This window comes from Pan paniscus, chromosome 20, assembly GCF_029289425.2.
Source record: "Pan paniscus chromosome 20, NHGRI_mPanPan1-v2.0_pri, whole genome shotgun sequence".
NCBI classification, from domain to species: domain Eukaryota; kingdom Metazoa; phylum Chordata; class Mammalia; order Primates; family Hominidae; genus Pan; species Pan paniscus.
The window spans coordinates 46529888-46551874 of NC_073269.2; the positions used below are offsets into that span (position 1 = coordinate 46529888).

At 52.4% G+C, this 21987-nt stretch overlaps 1 protein-coding gene across 16 annotated transcripts in view; it reads right to left on the bottom strand.

The window, feature by feature from the left end:
* Positions 1 to 21987, bottom strand: part of AKT2 (AKT serine/threonine kinase 2) — a 63861-nt gene that overhangs the window by 40302 nt on the left and 1572 nt on the right. For 5 of the 16 annotated variants that reach the window (XR_010110892.1, XR_010110890.1, XR_010110889.1 and 2 more), the window contains exons 1-2: positions 11031 to 15844; positions 10395 to 10540 (exon numbers count right to left, since the gene is read on the bottom strand). The exons of 1 other annotated variant lie outside the window; for it this stretch is intronic. The gene's annotated coding sequence lies outside the window, so the exon portion shown is untranslated. Of the gene's footprint in view, positions 1 to 574; positions 4665 to 10394; positions 10940 to 11030; positions 15852 to 16054; positions 16176 to 16469; positions 16683 to 21987 lie in introns of those variants that run through there. 10 more of the 16 variants (XM_034945880.3, XM_003812491.6, XM_063600289.1 and 7 more) reach the window with 9 other exon arrangements.

Consider the following 21987-nt stretch of genomic DNA (forward strand, 5'->3'; position numbering starts at 1 on the left):
GGGCACGGTGGCTCACGCCTGTAATCCCAGCACTTTGGGAGGCTGAGGTGGGCGGATCACCTGAGGTCGGGAGTTCGAGACCAGCCTGACCAATATGGAGAAACCTTGTCTCTACTGAAAACAGAAAATTAGCTGGGCATGGTGTCACATGCTACTTGGGAGGCTGAGGCAGGAGAATCGCTTGAACCCGGGAGGTGGAGGTTGTGGAGAGCCAAGATCGCGCCATTGCACTCCAGCCTGGGCAACAAGAGCGAAACTACTTCTCAAAAAAAAAAGATGGCCTGATCACTCGGGGGGCTGCCAACGGAGGACACTCAGGCAGGGGGACAGAGACTCGCCTATGGAACCCCCACAGCACGCCCTGCGGAGGGGAGTCCCTGCACGGCCCCACCACACTCATTACTTCCTAAGGTTCCTGGGCATGAGTCTTCTGAGTGCCTGGGCCAGAGCTGCAGCTGTTGACTCAAGACAAGGTAAAAAGAGCAAGAGCACCTCACAGGAGAGGACACCCACACAACCAAGAAACATACATAATCTCATTAGTTACAGGCAAATGCAAATCATAACCACCTACCTGGGATGGCTCGAATTTTAAAAACTGACAAGGCCAACTGCTGGCTCGGATGTAGAGGAACCAGAACCCTTACTCATTATTGGTGGGAGGTGCAAAATGGTTCAACTACTGTGGAAAACTGTTAAGCAGTCAAAATTAAAGCTCAATATATGCCTATCCCATGACCTAGCAATTCCTCTCAAGGAAATTAGTGTATGTACAAAAGACTTGTACTACAATGTTGACAGCAGCAATATTCACAGTAACCCCAAACTGGTAACAGACCAGGAGTCTACCCACAAGAGAATGAATAAACAAACACGTAGATCCACAGTAGAACACTACTCAGCAACGAAAAGGACTAAACTGCTGCTGAATACAGCAGGGAAGGAGTGAGAGAATGTTATAGAGTGAAAGAAGTCAGCACTCTGCCCACGCCCCTCCTGCAGCCTGGAGCCCCGTGACCACCTGAGTCAGCTCCCACCCCTTCTCCGCTCGAACCCTCCTATGCAACATAAAAGCCAAAATCCCCAAAGCAGCCCCAGGACGCTACGCGGCCTGCAACATCCCCCTTTGCTTCTCTGAGGGCACTTCACTTCAGCAGTGCCTGGCTCCCTCAGCTGCCAGGATACACGGGGACGCCCCACCTCAGGGCCTTGCAGGCACTGCACCCTCAGGTGGAAACTCAGGCCCCTCTCCACTCTCTTCAGCCTCTGCTCACGTCCCTTTCTTGAGAAGCCTTCCTAACCTCCCTAGGCAAAGCATGCCCACCCTACCTCCCCTTACCCTTACCCTTCATTTTCCCCTAAGCACCCATCACCACCGATGTTACTGTATGTGTTTGCTTACGCTGACAGCCCACCACCCACACTGGAATGTCAGCACGACAAAGGCAGGACTCTTGGCTGCCTTGGCCACAGCTGGATCCCCAGAGCTTTGTAGGGTGTTGGGCACAGAGTGGAGTGGGTACTTAATAAGTATCTGTGGAATGAACATGTACAGAGTGAAGCCCTGTGCCCAGAACAGGCTCAAAATAAGCTCAATTCCTTTCCTTGCCACTTACTAAGTCCTTTTTCTCTCGCCCCCTCTCACTGACCTGGTTTTGATGCCAGACAGCACAGATGGGCTAGGGAGGCAGGTGGGGAAGCAGAGATCTGCGTCTCTTGGAGCTGGAGCTGGTGGGTGGGGCTCCTTCCTGGTGCTGCGGAGGCTCACTGGGGAGGTGGCAGCGACCCCCTCAGGAGCCTCTGTCGCCTGCACTCAGATCTGTGCCTTTCCACAGCGCCCAGAGGAAGACTTGCTCAGGAGATAAATTCAAAGACAACAGGAAGCTGGACGTGGTGGCTCACGCGTGTAATCCCAGCACTTTGGAAGGCTGAGGCAAGAGGATCTCTTAAGACCAGGAGTTCAAGACCAGCCTTGGTAACATAGCAAGACCTTATCTCTACAAAAAATATAAAAATTAGCCAGGTGTGGTGGTGCACACCTGTAGTCCCGGCTACTTGGGAGGCTGAGCCAGGAGGATTGCTTGAGCCCAGGAGGTTGAGGCTGCAGTGAGCTGACTACACCACCACACTCCAGCCTGGGAGACAGAGCAAAACTGTGTCTCAAAAAACAGACAAACAAACAAACAAAAAAAGCTGGCCGGGCACGGTGGCTCACACCTGTAATCTCAGCACTTTGGGAAGCCAAGGCAAGAGGATCCTCTGAACCCAGGAGTTTGAGACCAGCCTGAGCAACATGGTGAAACCCTGTGTCTGCCAAAAACAAAAAACAAAAAAACGTACATACATATATATGTATATACATATACGTATATATGTGTATACATACACGTATATATGTGTATATATACGTGTATATGTGTATATATACGTGTATATGTGTATATATACGTGTATATATGTGTATATATACGTGTATATGTGTATATATACGTGTATATGTGTATATATACGTGTATATATGTGTATATATACGTGTATATGTGTATATATATATATATACACGTATATATATATATATATATATAATAGTCAGGTGTGGTGGTGTGCACCTGTAGTTTCAGGTACCTAGGAGGCTGAGGTGGGAGGTTGACCTGAGCCCGGGAGGTAGAGGTTGCAGTGAGCTGAGATTGTGCCACTGCACTCCAGCCTGGGTGACAAAGCCAGACCCTGTCTCAAAAAAAAAAAAAATACCAAAAAAGCCAAAGACAACAGGAACTAGTGGTGTAACAGGCAGCATCTGCTCATGGGAACTCAGGAGAAAGGCACCTGGGGCAAGACGTGAGGGAACCAACTCCCTCATCTGCCACCAGCCATTCACCACTCTATAAACTGGTCCCAGCGTCTTGTGAGAACATTCTGGTAAAACTCATAAAGTGGAAAATGTACATGTGCTTGGAGGAATTTCTCCTGCAGAAAATGCTAGTGCCAGGGCACAGAAGTTCTAAGCTGGGAATTCTCAGCCTCAACACTAGTGACATTTGGGGATAGAGAATCCCTGATGTGGGGACTCTTCTGCACCCTGAAAAGGTTTGGCAGCATCCTGGGTCTCTACTCACTAAAGCCAACAGAACACCCTCCCCTGGTTACGACAATCAAACATGTCTTCAGTCATCACCAAATGTCTCCTGGGGTACAAAACCACCACCAGCTGACAACCGCTGTCCTAAGTATGTACTGCTGAAATAGGGAAACCTGGCAACAATCTAAAAGCTCACAACAGGGGTCTGGTGCTATATATTGGTTAATATCATGACTCTACTAAAAAGAGCAAGGCTCACATAGCCCATACCACGTGCCAGGCCCATTTGAGTGCTTCGCACATACCAATATAACCCTCACAGCAACGCTTTGAGGCAGACGCTCCTATTGTTTCTATGACAATGAGGAAACTGAGGCACAGAAGTGAAATGACTTGCCCTGTGACTTCATCTCAGGAAGTACAGGTGGCCCGGCTCCCCCACAACACCATGCCACACAGCCTTGAGAGTTAGGCAGATCTGGACTGGGGTCCTTGCTTGCCCACTTTCTAGACTCCCAAGCCTCCGTTTCCTCCTGTCCTTGCAAGGACAGACAGCAGCGCTTTCATCACAGGCTAATGCAGGGAAGGGCTCAGCACAGCACCCAGCGCGTGGAGACGGTCTGGCCACACAACACAACAAGCCATCCTGAGCACAGAAACACAGAAACCAGCCCTGCTGTGCTGACACTGAGACCATCAGCATTCGCTAACGAAGGCTCGCGGCACGACAGAATGCAGGCAGGATGCCTTTTCTGAAACACACACACACACGCCCTATCACCTCAATTCTACAATATGCGTATTGTTTCACATGCTGATGTCATTGAGATTGGCATGTACCTTGCAATCCATGGATAAAACTCACCTATCGCATTCTTTTCAGAAAAGCAGTTATATGATCAATAATGGACCTTATAGGGCATACTGTCCTTAGACTTCAGGGCACGGGGAGGTATGTGTTTAAATGTCACACGCACAGAAAAAAGAAATCCGAAGGAAATACGCCACACTAACAGAGGCAGGAGAGTGGGTGCAGCAGGCAAGGCAGCCTCAGGAACCAAATGCCAGCTTTTCAGCCCTGGCTGTGTCACCTGCTGTGAGACCTTGGGCAAGTCACCAAGTCATGTTCCCTTTCTTCACCTCTGTTTCCTCATCTGTATATTAGAGATAATAACTGCATATACCTAACTCTAAGGCTATTGGAGGGTTCAGTGAGTTAATCCACATGAAGTCCTCCCAAAAGAGCCTGTAAGAGCAACTGCTCAACACGTATCAAATATTATCATCACTGGCCAGGCGCGGTGGCTCATGACTGTAATCCCAGCACTTTGGGAGGCCGAGGCGGGCAAATCACAAGGTCAGGAGGTCGAGACCAGCCTGGCCAATATGGTGAAACTCTGTCTCTACTAAAAATTCAAAAATTAGCCGGGCTGGTGGCAGGCACCTGTAATTCCAGCTACTCAGGAGGCTGAGGCAGGAGAATTGCTTGGACCCGGGAGGCAGAGGTTGGAGTAAGCAGAGATTGCGCCACTGCACTCCAGCCTGAGGGACAGAGCAAGACTCCATCTCAAAAAAAAAAAAAAAAAAAAAAATTATTATTTCCTCTGATGGGTGGAGACATGGGAAACTTCACTTTCTATACTGTATGTTTCTGAACAGGTGAATTTTTACCTATTCTACCTCCTTGGTGAGAAGGTGGCACTGAAGAAACTTTTTTTTTTTTCCCTGAAAAGGTCTGGGTACTTCAAAAAAAAAAAAAAAGAGAGACTTTTTGTTTCTTTTTTCTTTTAAACACACTCCCTACACTCGCCCCATCTGTCTGCTTGGAGCAGGTGGGGCTGGAGGCAGGTTGAAGCCGTGGGCAGGCTGCAAAAGAAACGGGGACAAGAATAAGCACAGAGCAGATTCCTTCTCCTCCCTGCCACCCCACACACACACCTTCCCCCTCACGCCACCCAGGGCCTTACAGCACCCACAGAAATCATGTCAAATATTCTAGTCTGCTTGGCCACGGGCTCCATACACTCTGAGGGCTCCATGCTGCAACCAGCGGGATCCTCCACGCAGTTCTGACCCTGTCCCTCCCCTGCTCAGGACCTCTCCCTAGTGCCCATGGATCACGTCCAAGGCCCCTATGGAGGCTGCCAGGGGCTATCTGCCTTGGCCCCGCCTGCTCTCCAGCCTCACTGGTCTGCTCGCTCCAACACACAATCTCCCCTTCTCCTGGCCCCATGAAGACTCCCTGCTCTCACACCCCAAGACCTTTGCACATGCTGTACCCCTTGCCTGGCACTCTGTTCACCCATCTTCTTCACGAAGGCCTTCCCTGACCACCCCTTTCCCACGAGCAGCGGACTCTCAGAGCTCAGCCTTCCCTTCCCCTCACAGCACTTGCCTCTGTCACCTGCATGACTATGTGGGTAATGTTGCCTCTCCCACTGGACTGTGGGTTCCACAAGGCAGGGATACAGTCTGTCCTCGCCCCCACTGTGTCCCCAGCTCCACTCAGCACAGGGACGGGCCCATAGCTTTCATTAATTCAGGGGGGAGTGGTGAACAGAACCACAGCATTTGTGCCAAGTGAAGGTAAAACAAAAAATCCTGCATTCATTCATTCCACAAATATCACAACAACTCTGCATCATCACTGCTCGGGTCACCAGCGATTCAGCAGTGACCAAAACAGAACTCCCTGCCATTGCGGAGTTGGGGGAATGAGGGAACAGGCAGCAAAATAAAAAATAAATACATAAGCAAATTAGACAGGATAGCCAAAGCTAACAAATGCCATGGAGAAAAGGAGCACACGGAAGATTCAGTGCAGGGAAAGGGAGCAGGGGTTTCCGACTCTACACAGGATGGTGACAGAAGGGTGCACTGAGGCAGCGCAGTCTGAGCAAAACCGGAAGCAGGTGAGAGAGCCAGGGGGAGACCTGGGGAGGAACGCTGCAGGCAGGGGAGGAGCAGGGCTGAGGTGCGTTCGAGGCGCCTACAGGAGTGGGTGAAGGGGAGGGCCGGGAGATGTAGCTAGAGGAAGCTGGGGACCGCTGGGCAGGGCCTTGGGGGCCACTGTCAGCATTGTGGCTCTTATTTGGAGTGAGAGGGGAACTATCCGCCTGAGGCGAGCTGGGGAGTGGCGGAGGGGCAGCAGGTGGAACCCCTTGCATCCAGGGCAGGGCAGGAGTCCTTAGGGAGGCAGCCCTTCCTCTCCAGGAGCTGTCCCCAGAATAAGCCCTGGGCACTGGCCTGATGGGCTCACCACCTGCCTCACTTGAGAACCATGAGGACCTGCATGCAGCAGATGTGAAAACCGAGGATGGGAGAGATTCGGTGAATACCCACAGCGAGAGACAGCAGGGACACAGCCAAGGAGCCCGGACCCCTGTCCTCCGAGCCCTGAGCTGCCTCCACCTCCTTCTGCCTTTGCTCCCAAGAGACAGGGCCACCTCCCATCTTGTGTCGCCTCCTCCCACACCCCGGCCAGCCCTTCCTTACCGCCCCTGATGTGCACGCATGCACGGGAGCCCTCCAGTTGGACTGCATGGGGAATCCCTGACCCACGTCGCTCTGCATCGCCACCACCTCCCTGGGAGCTCCAGGGCAGGGCCCAGTGGCAAAAGGAGAAACCAGTGGGTATGCATCAAGGCTAATACTCAGTGAGCACTCACAAAGCACCAGGCATGGATTAATGTTCATCTTCACAGCCAGCCTGTGTTACTATCCCCGTTCCTCACATGGGAAAACTGAGGCCCAGGGAGAGAGTCACATGCACACAGTCACAGCGAGTAGGTGCAGGAGAGGGACCACAACCAGAGCAGAACTAGCCCACAGACCTTTCCATAACGACAGAAATGTGGTTACTAAATGTTTGAATGATGGCTAGTGCAACTAAAGAACTGACTTTTTACTTTTCTTTAATTGTAATTAATTAAAACTTAAAAAGCCATATGTGAGTCCGGGCACGATGACTCACGCCTGTAATCCCAGCACTTTGGGAGGCCGGAGGGGGGGCGGGGGGCGATCACGAGGTCAGGAGTTCAAGACCAGCCTGGCCAAGATGGTGAAACCCTGTCTCTACTAAAAATACAAAAATTAGCCAGGCGTGGTGGTAGGCGCCTGTAATCCCAGCTACTCGGGAGGCTGAGGCAGAGAATCGCTTGAACCCGGGAGGCGGCGGTTGTAGTGAGACAAGATCACACCACTGCACTCCAGCCTGGGTGACAGAAGAAGACTCCGTCTCAAAAAAAAAAAAAAAGTCCATACGTGGCTAGTAGCTACCATTCTGGAGTGCAATTCTATAGAATTCCTGCTAATTAAGCACCGGGAGCCTAAAGGCAGGAGGCAGGGATGTGACTCTCACAGGCCCAAGAGGAGCCAGATCATCCCAGCGCAGCTGGAAGCTCCCATGCTATACCCCATCTCTCCCGCACCCCAACGCAGCTTACCTGGGGAATTGGAGCAGGACTCAGGCCCAAACTCACACCCCTAGTCAACTCAAATCCTGACTCTACCACTTCCAGGCTACACAGGTCACTTCTCTGAACCTCAGCTTCCGCATCTGTAAAATGGAATCTTTTTTTTTTTTTTTTTTTTTTGAGACAGAGTCTCACTCTGTCGCCAGGCTGGAGTGCAGTAGTGCGATCTTGGCTCACTGCAACCTCTGCTTCCCAGGTTCAAGCAATTCTCCTGTCTCAACCTCCCGAATAGCTAGGATTATAGGCACCCACCACCACACCTGGCTAATTTTTGTATTTTTAGTACAGACAGGGTTTCACCATCTTGGCCAGGCTGGTACTGAACTCCTGACCTCGTGATCCACCCTCCTCGGCCTCCCAAAGTGCTGGGATTACAGGTGTGAACCACCGTGCCCAGCCTGTAGAATGGAATCTTAACACCAATCTGCCCAAGCACATGTTTATGTTATCTCAAAAGATAATTTTTGCAGGCCAGGTGCAGTGATTCACGCCTGTAATCCCAGCACTTTGGGAGGCTGAGGGATGTGGATCACTTGAGCCCAAAAGTTCAAGATCAGCCTGAGCAAAATAGGGAGACTCCCATCTCTACTGAAAATTGTTTTAAAAAAATTAGCCAGGTATGATGGTGCATGCCTGTAGTCCCAGCTACTCAGAAGGCTGAGGTGGGAGGATCACTTGAGCCAGTGAGGTCAAGGCTGCAATCAGCCATGATGGTGCCACTGCATTCCAGCCTGGGTGACAGAGCCAGACCCTGTCTCAAAAAAAAATGAAAAATTTAAAAAGATGATTTTTCTGATAACCATGGGTTGTCCTGGGGACCCAATGAGATGGCTTCACACACAGCTGGGGACAGGGCCAGTGCTTGAAAAATAGGTGGCAATTACATAAAGGACTCTGACATCAGGGGCCGTCCTGAGCCTGTCAGAGCCATGCAGTGGCAGCTAATGTTACTGCTGTCACTACTTGGTTCTAAAGGAATCATCCCAATAATTTCCAACATGCCCCTACTAACTTTTTGAAAATATCATCTAAATGAAAACACACAGCTAAAAAGAGTCAACGCCCTGCAGACACCTCCTCCCACCCACCAAGGCCTTCGGACACCAGTTTGAGAAGCTGGGCTCTAGGGCACCCTGTCTCCAAAGCAGAATATGGTCTGCTTTCTCCATCCCTGGCTGCCACCTGAATCCAGCCAGCTCTCTCCCACACAGGTCCCTCCCCACCCAACTGTGTCCCTTCTCTTTGGGGATAAAGCCCTGGATCCCCATCATAGCCCAGGCCCTGAGCCCTGCCACCCTGCTCTCTCCCCCTCACCCACTCCCCCGGCTCCAGCCACATGGGCCTGCTGTTCCACCAGCACATCCAGATATCGCCTTCCTTGCGGCCTTTACCTGGCTGCACCCCGTCCAGCCCACTTCCTCGGGCTCTCACATCACAGGGGCTCCTCAGCAGCCTTCCCAAGCCCCTCTCCCACCCAGTCCAGCTAGATCTCTGTTCCCTCCTTCAGCCACACCAAGCACTCACAGGCCAATGCAACCTCTCTGCCACCTCCGATCGCATCCAGAACTACACGTGGCACATAGAAGTGATTCAATCAATATTTGGAGACAGATGGAACACACAAATGACCAAGAACAGCCAAAGGCTGGCTCCTGAGGCTGTTCAGCAATCAGACCCCTAGGGCAGTGGGGAGGGGGTGCCTCCCATCCTCATCTCTTCCCCCTGGGCCCCCCTTGGGAGGGGCCAAGGTCATGGTATTGGGGGTGGAGAGAAGCAGCCACACCCCACATCCCAAGCAGGCATGGAATGGAGTCATTTCTGGATTACTGAGGCCTACTTTGTGCCAGCTCTGTCTAGGAGAAGAGAAAGCAGAAAAGAAATCATGATGACAACAGTGACAACTCCAGTCATAGCAGGCAGGGCAAGAAGATGAGGCTGTCTTCAAAAGGCAGCTTCGCCGACAGAGCAGGGTTCAACCATCATGCCTATTACTGACTTCCAGCAAATCCAATAACCTCTCTATGCCCGTTTCCTCCCCTGTACAACGGGGACGATCGGGACAGCGAGCTGCCAGGCTGTGGTGAGGATGAGTGAGAGCAGACACCTTAAGCTCTGCAGCAGTGCCCAGCACTGAGAGGCCAACTACTCACGAGAATGACCCCAATATTCTATGTGGCTTCCTGGGCCTCAGTTTCCTATCTACAAGATGGGAGTGCTAACACTGCCCACCTCCCAGGCTGCTGTGCAGGTTTGTAGAGCTAATATGCAGCGTCTGGTTGGGCAGGAGTACAGTGGTGGGAGTGATTCACATTCCTGTCTGGAGCCCTCCCATCAGCTAACAGGCCCTACCACTCTCTCCCAAGGACCAACAACGAGCCTGTGCCCACTGCCCTGCAGAGCCCCTTCTGTGCTCTCAGGTGCCCTCAGTCCTGTCTGGCAATCACCAGGAGTAGCATCAGCCCAAATTCATCCCGCACCTCCTCAGGAGGCCTGTGCTTTCCAACGCAGCAGCTCTGTGCATCCTCCCCACCGCCCCACTCAGCAGGAAGGTTCCCGTTTACAGCTGAGCAAAATGTACCTTAGGGAGAAGAAATAAGGCCCCAGAGCTCCACAGCCACCGAGAGGGGTGCCAAGAGCAGGGTTCTCGCCCACGTCAGCTACCCCCGGGACCAGGTCACTCAGCAGCCCCAGCTGGGTAAGTGTACACCAATAACCCACCAGACCATGAAGAACTTGAAGCCAGGCTGGAGAAGAGAACCGGGGAGCGGCAACTGCCCCAGCCCATTCGGAAAGGGCCCACAAAGTGGCAAACCGAGGAAGACTTGGGTTTCTGGCCTCACCCTTAGAAACAACATCTGCGAACGAGCTTCTCCAGCAGGACGGCTGGGCTGAAGAAACTCCTGCTGGGACCTCTGACATGCAGTCTCCTCTTGGCCGACCCGGCTTGCTGTCCCTCGCTCGGCACAGTCAGAGCACCTGGGCCCTGCTGTGGGTGCCGAGTTGGCAGTGGGTCCTGCCCCAAGGGGGCCAGGCTGAGCTCCCACCCAGCACCCCTCCCACACTCACTCCCTCCCTCCTGGTCCTGCTCCCAGGCTGTCTCCCCCAGCTGGGCCTCTCGCTGCTTGGCTGGCTGTCCAGAAGAGCCTGCCATGGAACCACCCCACCGTGCGGCCCGGAGGCCTGTGGTTGAGGGCCTTCCGCTGAGAGCTCTGGGAAGCTGAAGAGAGGCCCGGGGAGGGGTGACCCTGGGTCCTCCAGGGGCTTGGAGCTCAAGTCTGAAAGACACTCCTTTCCATCCCAACCCATCCCGGGGGCCTTCTGGAGACCCTAGAGGTTTGTTCTGAGGGGTTCTGCTCCTTCTAGGAAGATACCCTGGAACACACCTCAAAAAAAAAAAAAAAAAAAAAGCCAGAGCGCCTGCTCCCGCACCAAGCCTTAGGGGTGAGCCCATGGGTGGGATCAGAAGTCACACTCACCAGGGGCTACTGAGCTGTGGTCGGGGAATCTCTGGAAGCCCAGATTCATAGCCTGTCCCCAACACTTCCTGGTTGGGGGACTCAGCACAAGCTACAGAGGCTCTCCAGGCTTCAGTTCTCACCACTTGCAAAGCGGGAATGAGAGAAGATTCCTCCTGGGTCTAATGGGTCTTCACCCAGATCCTCCCATGGCTCCCTCACAGCACTCCAGTCCCTACCCACACGTCACCTCCTCAGGGAGGTCCTCCCTGATCACCCAGCTATAGTGGAGAAACATGCCCACACTCTCAACCTGGCCCTCATTTATTTTGCCTTCGTAATATCAACCACACCTGAGGCCAACCAGAGACCTGGGTGCTGGGCGCCAGTCACAAGCCCTGGTCTTTCCAATTCCAGAGGAGCACTGGGAATGGCGCAGGCCTACAGGCCCAGGGCAGCGTGGACGCAGGGTCAGCGGGTGCTGTCTGTATCAGGTGTGACTGCTGCCCTGCGTTGCTATTCAGTATTAGTCCGGCTGGTTGGGTTGGGGAGGAATGGGCAGAGAAATCAGCCCAATGAGCCTCCCCTCCTCTTTCCCTAAAAGTAACAGCCACGGGCTCTGGGGAACACGGTGTGAAAACCACAGGAGGGAGGCAACCCTCAGGCCTTTGCTGGCTGTAAGGCAGTGATGCTACTGGAGGGGAAGTGGGAGGCCTGTGAAACGCCCTGCTCCGCTCAGTCAAATCTACCCACGCCCCCAGGCAGGAGCCTGTGACCGGCTCCTGTGTCACCTGCTAACACCCTAAATCTGACCAGGCTGTTCCTGCTGAAATTCCAAACTCCTTCACAGACAGTCCACAAGGCCCCCAGTGAAAGGGCCCTGCCTGCCCCGCAGCCCCCGGACTCATCTCCTCCCTGCTCCCTCGCTCTGCCAAGCCACACAGGCCTCCGTGAGGCTTGTCCCTGCACCTCACCAAGCTCTGTCCTCCCTTCAGACCTTTGCACTGTGGTTCCCTCCACCTGGAGGGCTGTTCCTTCTCCTCCCATCCCACATGACTGCCTCACCTTGCCAAACTGGGATCAGCTCAGAGGCCCTCCCCACAGCCGCATGCATCTAAAGAAGTGCCCAGTCTGTCACCTGATTTGAATTCGCTGCCTAGCTCCTCCCCCTCTAACCGGCTCCTTGCTTATTCACCTGTTTCGGGTTGGTCTTGCTTAGCCCCAAAAGGATAGGGACTTTGGCAAGTACACTGCTGTATTCCCAGTACTGATGCAACGCTGGCACATACGAGGTGTTCAGTAAATGGTGGCGGATGAGCGAAACCTTTTCCTCGGCTCCACAATACCCTTAGGATCCATCCTCACCTCTCACCCAGGCCCACAGGCCAGTGCAGCACAGCCCCTGCCAACCCCTGCAGGCACTTCTGCTGCTCCCCCTGCCCAGGCCCAGCCTTCCTGCCACTCCCAGAGCTGTGAGCTGTGGTGGGCTGGGAACCAGGGGCAGTGGCATGCACCTACAGTCCCAGCTACTCAGGAGACTGAGGCAGGAGGATCACTTGAGCCCAGGAGTTCAAGACTAGCCTGAGCAACATAGCGAGACTCCCGTTTCCACAAAAAATTTAAAAATTAGCTAGGCATGGTGGCATGCACCTGTAGTCCCAGCTACTCAAGAGGATGAGGTGGAAGGATCACTAAAGCCTAGGAGGTCAAGCCTGCAGTGAGCTGTGATCACACCACTGCACTCCAGCCTGGGTGACAGAGGGAGGCCCTGTCTCAAAAGAAAAAAAAAAAAACAAGCACAGAGCCTGACCTCTGAAAAGACTCCAATGTGTCTACCTTGGAGGCGCTCAGGGCTGCAAAGCCACTGCGTGGAAGAGGAGTGGGCCCGGGAGCTGCCCTTGTCAGTTCTGACTTGATTGCATGTCTCCCCCGACCTCTGTTTCTGCATCTGTAAAACTGAGATGCTAATTTCAGCCCTGATCTCCTCCTAGTGCTCTCTGACACGGTTCTGTGAACTGGCAAAGGCCTTCAAAGTCCCGGCAGAAATACTAAGAATTACAATTGCTAAGACAGACCAACAGCTCACCATGTGTCGGGCACTGTTCTTAGTGAGGAGACATTTCCGGTAGGCTTATTGTATGCCAGAACAGTTATGAATGCTTCCCACAAATTAATCCACTCAGCCTTCACAATAATCCTATCAGGTGGGAATTATCATCATCCCCATGGCACCGATGATGAAATGAGCTCAGAAGGGTTGGGGAGCCTGCTCAAGGTCACACAGCCATGGAGTGGCAGGGCTGGCTTTGAACCCTGTGCTCTCACTCGCTTCCATACACCTCTTTACAGAGGCTGGAAACCAGAACATTGAAGTTCTGGATCCTAGCTGGGCCAGGCTGGGGAGCTGGATCCCGGAACGCTCGAGGGGACCAAAAGTAGGGGGTGGGGGAGGCTGGATGCCTCCGTTCCATAACATAATCATGACTGCCAACCAAGACTTACACAGTACCAGGCACCATTCTACGAGCTTCTCGTGGATTAATTCATTTAATCCTCACAACAGCCCAAGGTGGACGTCCTTCTGAGACCACTGTATGGGAGTGAACAGTGTGGTCCAAGGTCGCAGAGCTAGAACCGACTTCACCATCCTGCTGCTAGCTAACGCAGGTCCCTGGTAGCTGTGTCACCCCCTGCATGGCTCTCTTGCTGTCTTCTTCTCCCAGCACACACCTGCCCAGGGTTAAAGGATGCCTTGCCTCCACTCTGAGGAGGGACCAAGAAATGCTGGACTGGCTGTAGGCAGAGATGCTCAGGGCAGCCTGAGGCTCAGGGGTAAGAGGAAGGAAAGACACAGGACAGTCACCTCTATAGGTGGAGGACAGAGGACAGGGGTGACTCTATCCTGTCTTTCCTTCCTTTCACCCAGCCTGGAACCTGGTGAGCAAGGAATGCATGGCACTAGGGGCTCAGTGACCTGGGTTCAAATACTACCCTGGCACCCATAGGGTCTGATAAGACCTGGGGGAAGGCAATTCTTCCTCTGAACTTCAATTTCCGACTCTGCAAAAAAGGACACAAATACCATATAAAGCCCGAAGCACAGGGCTGGGCAGAGTATATGCTCACAGACAAAAGCCACTCCTCCAGTTTCTCCTTGACAAGAGGATCTGAGGCCAAGGTGGGCCAAGGGCTCACATCACACCTCTCCCACTTCAGCTATGAGACCTCTGGGAAATCTTTGCACTTCACAGTGAGTAAAATGATTCCTCATCTGTAAAATGGTATCACACTTCTAACTAGCTCGTAGCTCTCCATAAAATAGGCCTAACCACAGGTATGTTTTGAGACTTAAGTGAGATCACATGTACAAAAGCCCTGTCACACGCCTGGCATGGGGTGAATGCTATAAACACTGGGCATCCACTAGCTCTGGAAATGATCTGCCTCTCTGAGATGCTGTTTTCTCATCTAAAAGGGAGAGCATAACAACAGCGCCTACCGCTCTAGAATTCAAGTATTCAGCAAGTTTATCTATATGAAGCATTCCAAACAGTGTGTGGCCCACAGAATGCACTCAGTTACTGTCAGCCATCAATTTCATGATTACTGCTTTCACTGCCACTGTTAGCCCCATCAGGCAAACCCTCTAAAAGCTGGCAGGAGAGGACCAGAGGAACAAACCCCTAGTGGAGAAAGATTCTACAGAGTCACCGCTGCCTCAGACTGTGGGACCTTTCTCTCCAGGAACCACGAGGCACGGAAGCCAGTCAGCTTGGAAGTCACTGCTGTGGACTAGGGGCAACCATCTGCCCCCTCTGACCACATCACCAGCCCAGGTCTGCTGGGTCAATCAGGGACTGCAGCCAGTCCTCTGGGAACTCCAGACCCAGAGCAAAGGCTACAGGGCAAGCCAAGGTCATGATCTGGCCTAGGGAGCAGGGACACTGGCCACAGACCTCTGGGGCTGGCTGCTCCCAGCACCAGCCCACAGACCACAATAAGACACCAGATCCATGGGGGATCTGACTGTCCCAAGCCCTTCAGAGCAGCCTTCCTCCCTGGGCCAGGCTGGGCCAGGGGCACCCCCACTCCAAGTCCCATTGGCCTATGCAAAGAGGAACAGCTGGGAAAACAGCTCCCGGCCTCACTGCAAGGCCAACTGTTACTGCCTTGGTGGGGAGTGTAAACATGATGTGTGACTGAGCTGGTAACTGGGAGACACAAACAGCTTCGTGGCCAGCGACAGAGGAGCATGTAGTGGTCTGCGTTGGTTCCTGGACCCTTCACATCCACTGCCAACCAAGTTCAGCCCACGAGTGAACTCCTGCTGCTTCTCTGGGAAGGTAGGAGTGGATGAAGTTGAAAAGCAGCCCATTGGAGGCTCTAGTTACTCCAGCCCAGGCGTCTTGCTGAGCCCCAAGAGGTCTCCAAATGAGAGGAAGAGGTCCTCACAATCCCAAGATCAAGATGATCCCCAGAAAGCTTCCCTGGGGGGAAGAGGTGTTCCCCCAAACACTCTTTCCTCCCAAGTTTTAACAAGCGGGTGCAGGGGCACGGCTCCTCAAATCCAAGCCCAATCCCTCTTCCTCTTCAGAATGTTAAGGCTCAGACAACTTCAGTGACTTCTAACACAGCTTTCCTCCCTCCCCTATGGAAGGAAAGAACTGTTACTGCCTGGTAAATAATCTGAGAGGGTAATGGAATCCAGAGCTGCACCTCCATGGTCCAAAGCACCCCAGTAACCATGACGTTCCCTCCAGAGTCGTTAAGAAGTTCAATAAAGGCTGAGATCAGTGTACACCCCCAACGCCACACACGTCAAATACAGGAAACAGAAACCCCTCCTCACCAATCGGCATCACAGTCCTCCCAAAATACGCCCCTAAAACCCACTAGGGCCTGTCCCGCCCCGTCCCAGTCCCTTAAAGATCACAAACATCACAGTCCTTCTCTGATTTGGACTCCCCTATAAGCAGGGCTCCCCCAACGCCGTGGTGATATAACCCCGCCACAGTTGGGGAAGCATCCTCCCCAGAAGCCCCCACCCCTGTAAATACAGCACAGCAACGGCTTCCACAGCGCCAAAAAGGTACAGCCCTCTACACTTGATGCGGCGCGCCCCCTCGATAGCTTAGCCCGCGCACGCCAGGCTCGATCTGCCCGCCGCGCCCGAAGGGTCCAGCCCCCGGCCCGCGCACGCTGGGGCCTGCGCTCCCCGTCCCGCAAACTTGCAGCGCTCCCCCCACCGCCTCAGTGGTATGGCCCGCCGCCACCGCCCCGGCCCCCCGACGCTGGTCCCACCGCCCCCGCTCGGCCACCCCCACTCAGCTCCTGAAGGAGGGGCTCGAGGGCCGCGGTCCCCCCGCCGGGCACGGGTGGTACAGCCCATCGCGACACCGCGGGGGCCCGGACGCGACCATCGCGGGGGGGGCGTTCGGGGACACGCGCTGGCGCACTCACCTGTCACCGGCAGCCGCCCAGCCTCTCCGGCGGGGCTCTACCCCCGCCCATCGCCACGCTGCGCTGGTTCCCTTTCCTTGTGTTTCCCGGCAGCGGCAACGGCACCGGCAGCGGCGGCGGCGGCGGCGACGCCTCCTCCGAGGCAGGCCCAACGGCTCGCGCGGTGCGGCCCCCCCCGCCCCCTCCCCCCAGCCCCCGCTTACCGCCCCCTCCCACCCTCTGGACGGAAATACCGCCCTCTCGCGCCACAAACAGGAAGTGACGTGCAAAGAGCCAGAGACGAACTCTGAGAGAGCGACAGCGCAAGAGCAGGGCAGAGAAGGAGGCGGGCTCACAGCAGGGCGCCTGCGCACATTAGACAACTTTGGGCCTGTGTGGGTTAGAGATGGGCCTCGCTAGGCCGTGGGGCGGAAAGGCGAGATGGGGCTACGCAGGCGCACTAGGACTCCGACGTCTGCTTTCCCTAGGGCCTAGCCGCAGCGATTATTTCCCGGCAGCCCCTAGTCCGTATTTACATACGCTTTGATCTTGTTTTACTCAGTTCTGGGTTCTGACGCTCTTAAAGGACCCCGGAGCGGGAGTTAGTTAGGAGGGGTTTCCTTTTCAGTGTGCTCGTCATGGTTGAGCTCAGGCTCTGAAGCCACACAACCCCAGACTTGAATTTCCTCCTTTCTGGTGACTGTGGGCAGAAGGCTTGACCGTTTTCTGTGCCTCAGTATCCACATCTGCTAAATGGAAACAATCATCGCTGTGTCGCTGGCTTTTGAACCATTTTAATGTAAACAAAACGGTTTTTACCAATTAGTTCATTACTGCAAGATATTAATGCCACCTGCTCTCATCGTACATATTCCAGTGAATCTGGGATATAACATTTTATAATGCAACTTGGGCCCATAAAGGCCTTAAAATCACCCTGCGGCCGGGCGCGGTGGCTCACTCCTGTAATCCTAGCACTTGGGGAGGCCAAGGCAGACGGATCATGAGGTCAGGAGTTCGAGACAGCCTGGCCAACATAGTGAAACCCCGTCTCTACTCAAAATACAAAAAAAAAAAAAGCCGGGCATGTCGGTGTGTGCCTGTAATCCCAACTACTTGGGAGGCTTGAGACAGGAGAATCGCGTGAACCCGGGAGGCAGAGGTTTCAGTGAGCCGAGATCATGCCATTGCACTCCGGCCCGGGCGACAGTGCAAGTCTCCGTCTCGAAAAAAAAAAAAAAAAAAAGAAAGAAAGAAAAAAGAAAAAAAATGACCCTGCAAGAAAAGAGCTTTGCACAGATCCTAATCCGTATATTAGCTAGTATACTGGACAGCTGTGAGACATCTGGCTCCCAGCCCCTCCTCTCTCATAGGGGATTGTGCTGCCTCCTGAATTTGGGTTCCAGTATGCCATATAACTTGGCAATTGTATGCATTGGTAAGTGAGAAAAATGCCTGACTGAGAGTTGAATCCTGGGTCCACCTCAGTCTGTGAGAGTGTTTCAGGCAAATCCTGCTGAAGGTTCGGCTTTCGTTTTCTGAGATGTAAACCTAATGCTGGAACTAGCCCTTTCTTATTTGGTTTCTAGCTTGGAACTTGCTGCTCGGTATTCCTAATTCCCGGTCTTCCCCATCAGTCGGTGTTAATAACTCTGACCAATGCCTCCCCCTTCACAGCCCTAACCATTTTCATCTATTACTGTCTGGTGACAGGTCTGTTTCCCCCACTGCACAGGAAACCCAGTAAAGGAAGAGACCAAGACTGTCTCAGAGATCAGTGTGTATCCAACATTGCCCAGAGTGGGCTCTTGCAGAATGTTTGTTTCAAGCATTAGCCCTTCTGCCCTAATCTAGACTCAAGGTTACTGTGACCAACCCTCTTCACTCCTGTTCACACTGAACAGCTCACAGGCCATTCCCCTACGTCTAAGTCTCCCCTGGGCCAACTTGAATCCTAGCCCCTCCTAGGGCACTTAATTATGACACACTGAGATCTCACTGAAACCACCCATGTGCTTGTGTATAAACTCCTTGCAGCACTGGTAGTCAAGGGCAGTGGCTTTTTTTTTTTTTTTTTTTTTTTTTTTTGAGACTCACTGCATCGCCAGGCTGGAGTGCAGTGGCGAGATCTTGGCTCACTGCAACCTCTGCCCTCCGCCTCCCAGGTTCAAGCGATTCTCCTGCCTCGGCCTCCTGAGTAGCTGGGATTACAGGCACGGGCCAACACGCCCAGCTAATTTTTTTGTATTTTTAGTAGAGAGGGGGTTTCACCATGTTGGCCAGGATAGTCTCCATCTCTTGACCTCGTGATCCACCTGCCTTGGCCTCCCAAAGTGCCGGGATAACAGGTGTGAGCCACTGCACCCGGCTCTTTCTGGTTTTGGTTTTTTATTGTTTTTTTGAGACAGGGTTTCACCCCCTCTGTCACCGAGGTTGAAATGCAGTGGCACGATCTCAGTTCACTGCAACCGACACCTCCCATGCTCAAGCGATCCTCCCACTTCGGCCTCCCAAGTACTGGGACCACAGATGTGCGCCACTATGCCCAGCTAATTTTTTTGTATTTTTGGTAGAGACGGAGTTTCGCCATGTTGCCCAGACTGGTCTCAGACTCCTGAGCTGAGGTGATCCACCCACCTTAGCCTCCCAAAGAACTGGGATTAGAGATGTGAGCCACCGCGCTTGGCCTAATATTCTTTTTTTTTTTTTTTTTTTGACACAGTCTCACTCTGTCTCCCAGGCTGGAGTGCAGTGGTGCCATCCGCCATCTCGGCTCACTGAAACCTCCGCCTCCTAGGTTCAAGTGATTCTCCTGCCTCAGCCTCCTGAGTAGAGGGATTACAGGCGTGCACCACCACACCTGGCTAATTTTTGTATTTTTATTTATTTATTTATTTTTGAGTCTGAGTTTTGTTCTTGTTGCCCAGGCTGCAGTACAATAGCACGATCTCGGCTCACCACAACCTCCGCCTCCTGGGTTCAAGCGATTCTCCTGCCTCAGCCTCCCAAGTAGCTGGTATTACAGGCATGCACCACCACGCCTGGCTAATTTTGTATTTTTAGTAGAGATGGTGTTTCTCCATGTTGGTCAGGCTGGTCTCGAACTCCTGACCTCAGGTGATCTGCCCACCTTGGCCTCTCAAAGTGCTGGGATTACAGACATGAGCCACCACGCCCAGCCCTTAATATTCTATTTATTTCAATTCCGCAACCCTGCTGAACTGATTTTCTGGTTGTGCCTTGTAGTTTGTAAAACATTAGTCTAGGAGGTAAACAACACTTTTTAGCATTGATGATTAGTAGGCCCAGGTTCTAATCGTATCTTTTCTGTGTCCTTGTCAAAGTCACTTCACTTCTCTGAGCTTGCCTTTCTTTATTCTATTAAGACAGTAATAATATAATTTATGTAGCAATTGTTACAGGCCAAGTTCTGTGTAAACACACTCCCACTGATGCTATCCTGTTGCTATCTACACAGTAACCCTGGAGGTTAAATGTAACAGCACATTAAGGGCCTTGCTTGAGTTCCCAGGACAAGTTAAGGACAAAGACAGTATTTGAACCCAGACAGTTTGATACCAGAGCCTGTGCTCTTAACTCATCTCATGCTAGAAAATGGAAAAGTATTGGCCCTACTTTTGTGCCCTATGTTACTTCTGCAAATGGCTTAGTTATCTTTGGGGGGCCTCAAAGGCCATCCTGGGCAACATAGCGAGACTCTTTCTCTATTTTCAGCATCAAGGGTGAAACTTGAGGGCCACTTTGAATCTTGTGGCAGGGCAACACAGCGAGACCCTTTCCATTTCAGCATCAAGGGTGATCGATCGAGGCGACTGGGCATGGTGGCTCACACCTGTAATCCCAGCACTTTGGGAGGCAGAGGCAGGTGGATCACCTGAGGTCAGGAGTTCGAGAACAGCCTGGCCAACATGGTGAGACCCCATTTCTACTAAAAATACAAAAATTTAGCCGGGTGTGGTGGCAGGCGCCTATAATCCCAGCCACTTGGGAGACTGAGGCAGGAGAATTCCTTGAACCCGGGAGGTGGAGGTTGCAGTGAGTGGAGGTGGCACCATTGCACTCCAGCCTTGTCAACAAGAGCAAAACTCTATCTCAAAAAAAAAAAAAGAAAGAAAAAAAGTGTGAACCAGAAGAAAATTCCCTACAACCTCACCCCATTTTCTTCCATCTTAATCTAGTCTATAAACTCTCTCCCCATAACTATAAGTATGGACTGCACATGCACTTTGCTGGGTAGAGGGGGCCGGTAACTTATTAAAAGCTGTTCAAAGGTCTCTTGATTCAGAAAAAAGAAAACGATGAGGGATCTTGCCCCAAGGGTTGGAGAGGACACCTCCTCAAAGCCCCCTTCTGTGCCCAGGGAGTAGAAATCAGGCCCAGGAGTCCATTCCAAGGCTTCTCACAGAGGAGTCTCCTTATCGATGGCAACTGGACAAGCTGTGGGGACTAGTCACAAAATAATTTTTTTTTTTTGAGATGGAGTCTCTCTCTGTCACCAGGCTGGAGTGCAGTGGTGCGATCTCGGCTCACTGCAACCTCCACCTCCTGGGTTCAAGTGATTCTTCTGCCTCAGCCTCCCGAGTAGCTGGGATTACAGGCACCCACAACCATGCCCGGCTGATTTTTGTATTTTTAGTAGAGACAAGGTTTCACCATGTTAGCCAGGATGGTCTCAATCTCCTGACCTCGTGATCCGCCCACCTCAGCCTCCCAAAGTGCTGGGATTACAGGCGTGAGCCACCGTACCCGGCCCCATTTTTATTTTTTATTTAAAATATTAGGCTGGACACAGTGTCTCACACCTGTAATCCCAGCACTTTGGGAGGCCGAGGCAGGAGGATCACTTGAGGCCAGGAGTTAGAGACCAGCCTGGCCAACATGGCGAAACCCCGTCTCTACTAAAAATACAAAAATTAGGCCGGGAGGTGGCAGGCACCTGTAATCCCAGCTACTGGGAGGCGGAGGCATGAGAATCACTTGAACCCGGGAGGCAGAGGTTGCAGTGAGCCGAGACTGTGCCACTGCACTCCAGCCTGGGTGACAGAGCGAGACTCTAGCTCAAAAAATAAATAAACAAACAAACAAATAAATAAATAAATAAGTAAAATATTTAAAAGAGTTTCCCACATTATAAAGAAATGCCAAAATCATGTATTTGATTCCCGAGCCAGAATCTACAAAGCCCACTCCCCACTGCCTCCCCCAGATACTACTGTGTTGGGAAGATCCTTTCAGAGTAATGTTATTAATATATTTGGCAGAAGTACATATAAGCATCAGGGATTCCGCAAATGTTGGTTCCAATTTCCTTTTTTAAAATTTGTTTCTTTTTCAAAAATTGTAATGGAAGACACAGTGCACATTCAATTTTCTAATATATCGGAGATTCTCGAAACGTTTAAGTCCAGGTGCAGCATCTCAAGCCTGTAATCCCAGCACTTTGGGAGGCCGAGACAAGGAGATCACTCGAACTTAAAACTTCAAGACCAGCCTGGATAACATGACAAAACCCCTTCTC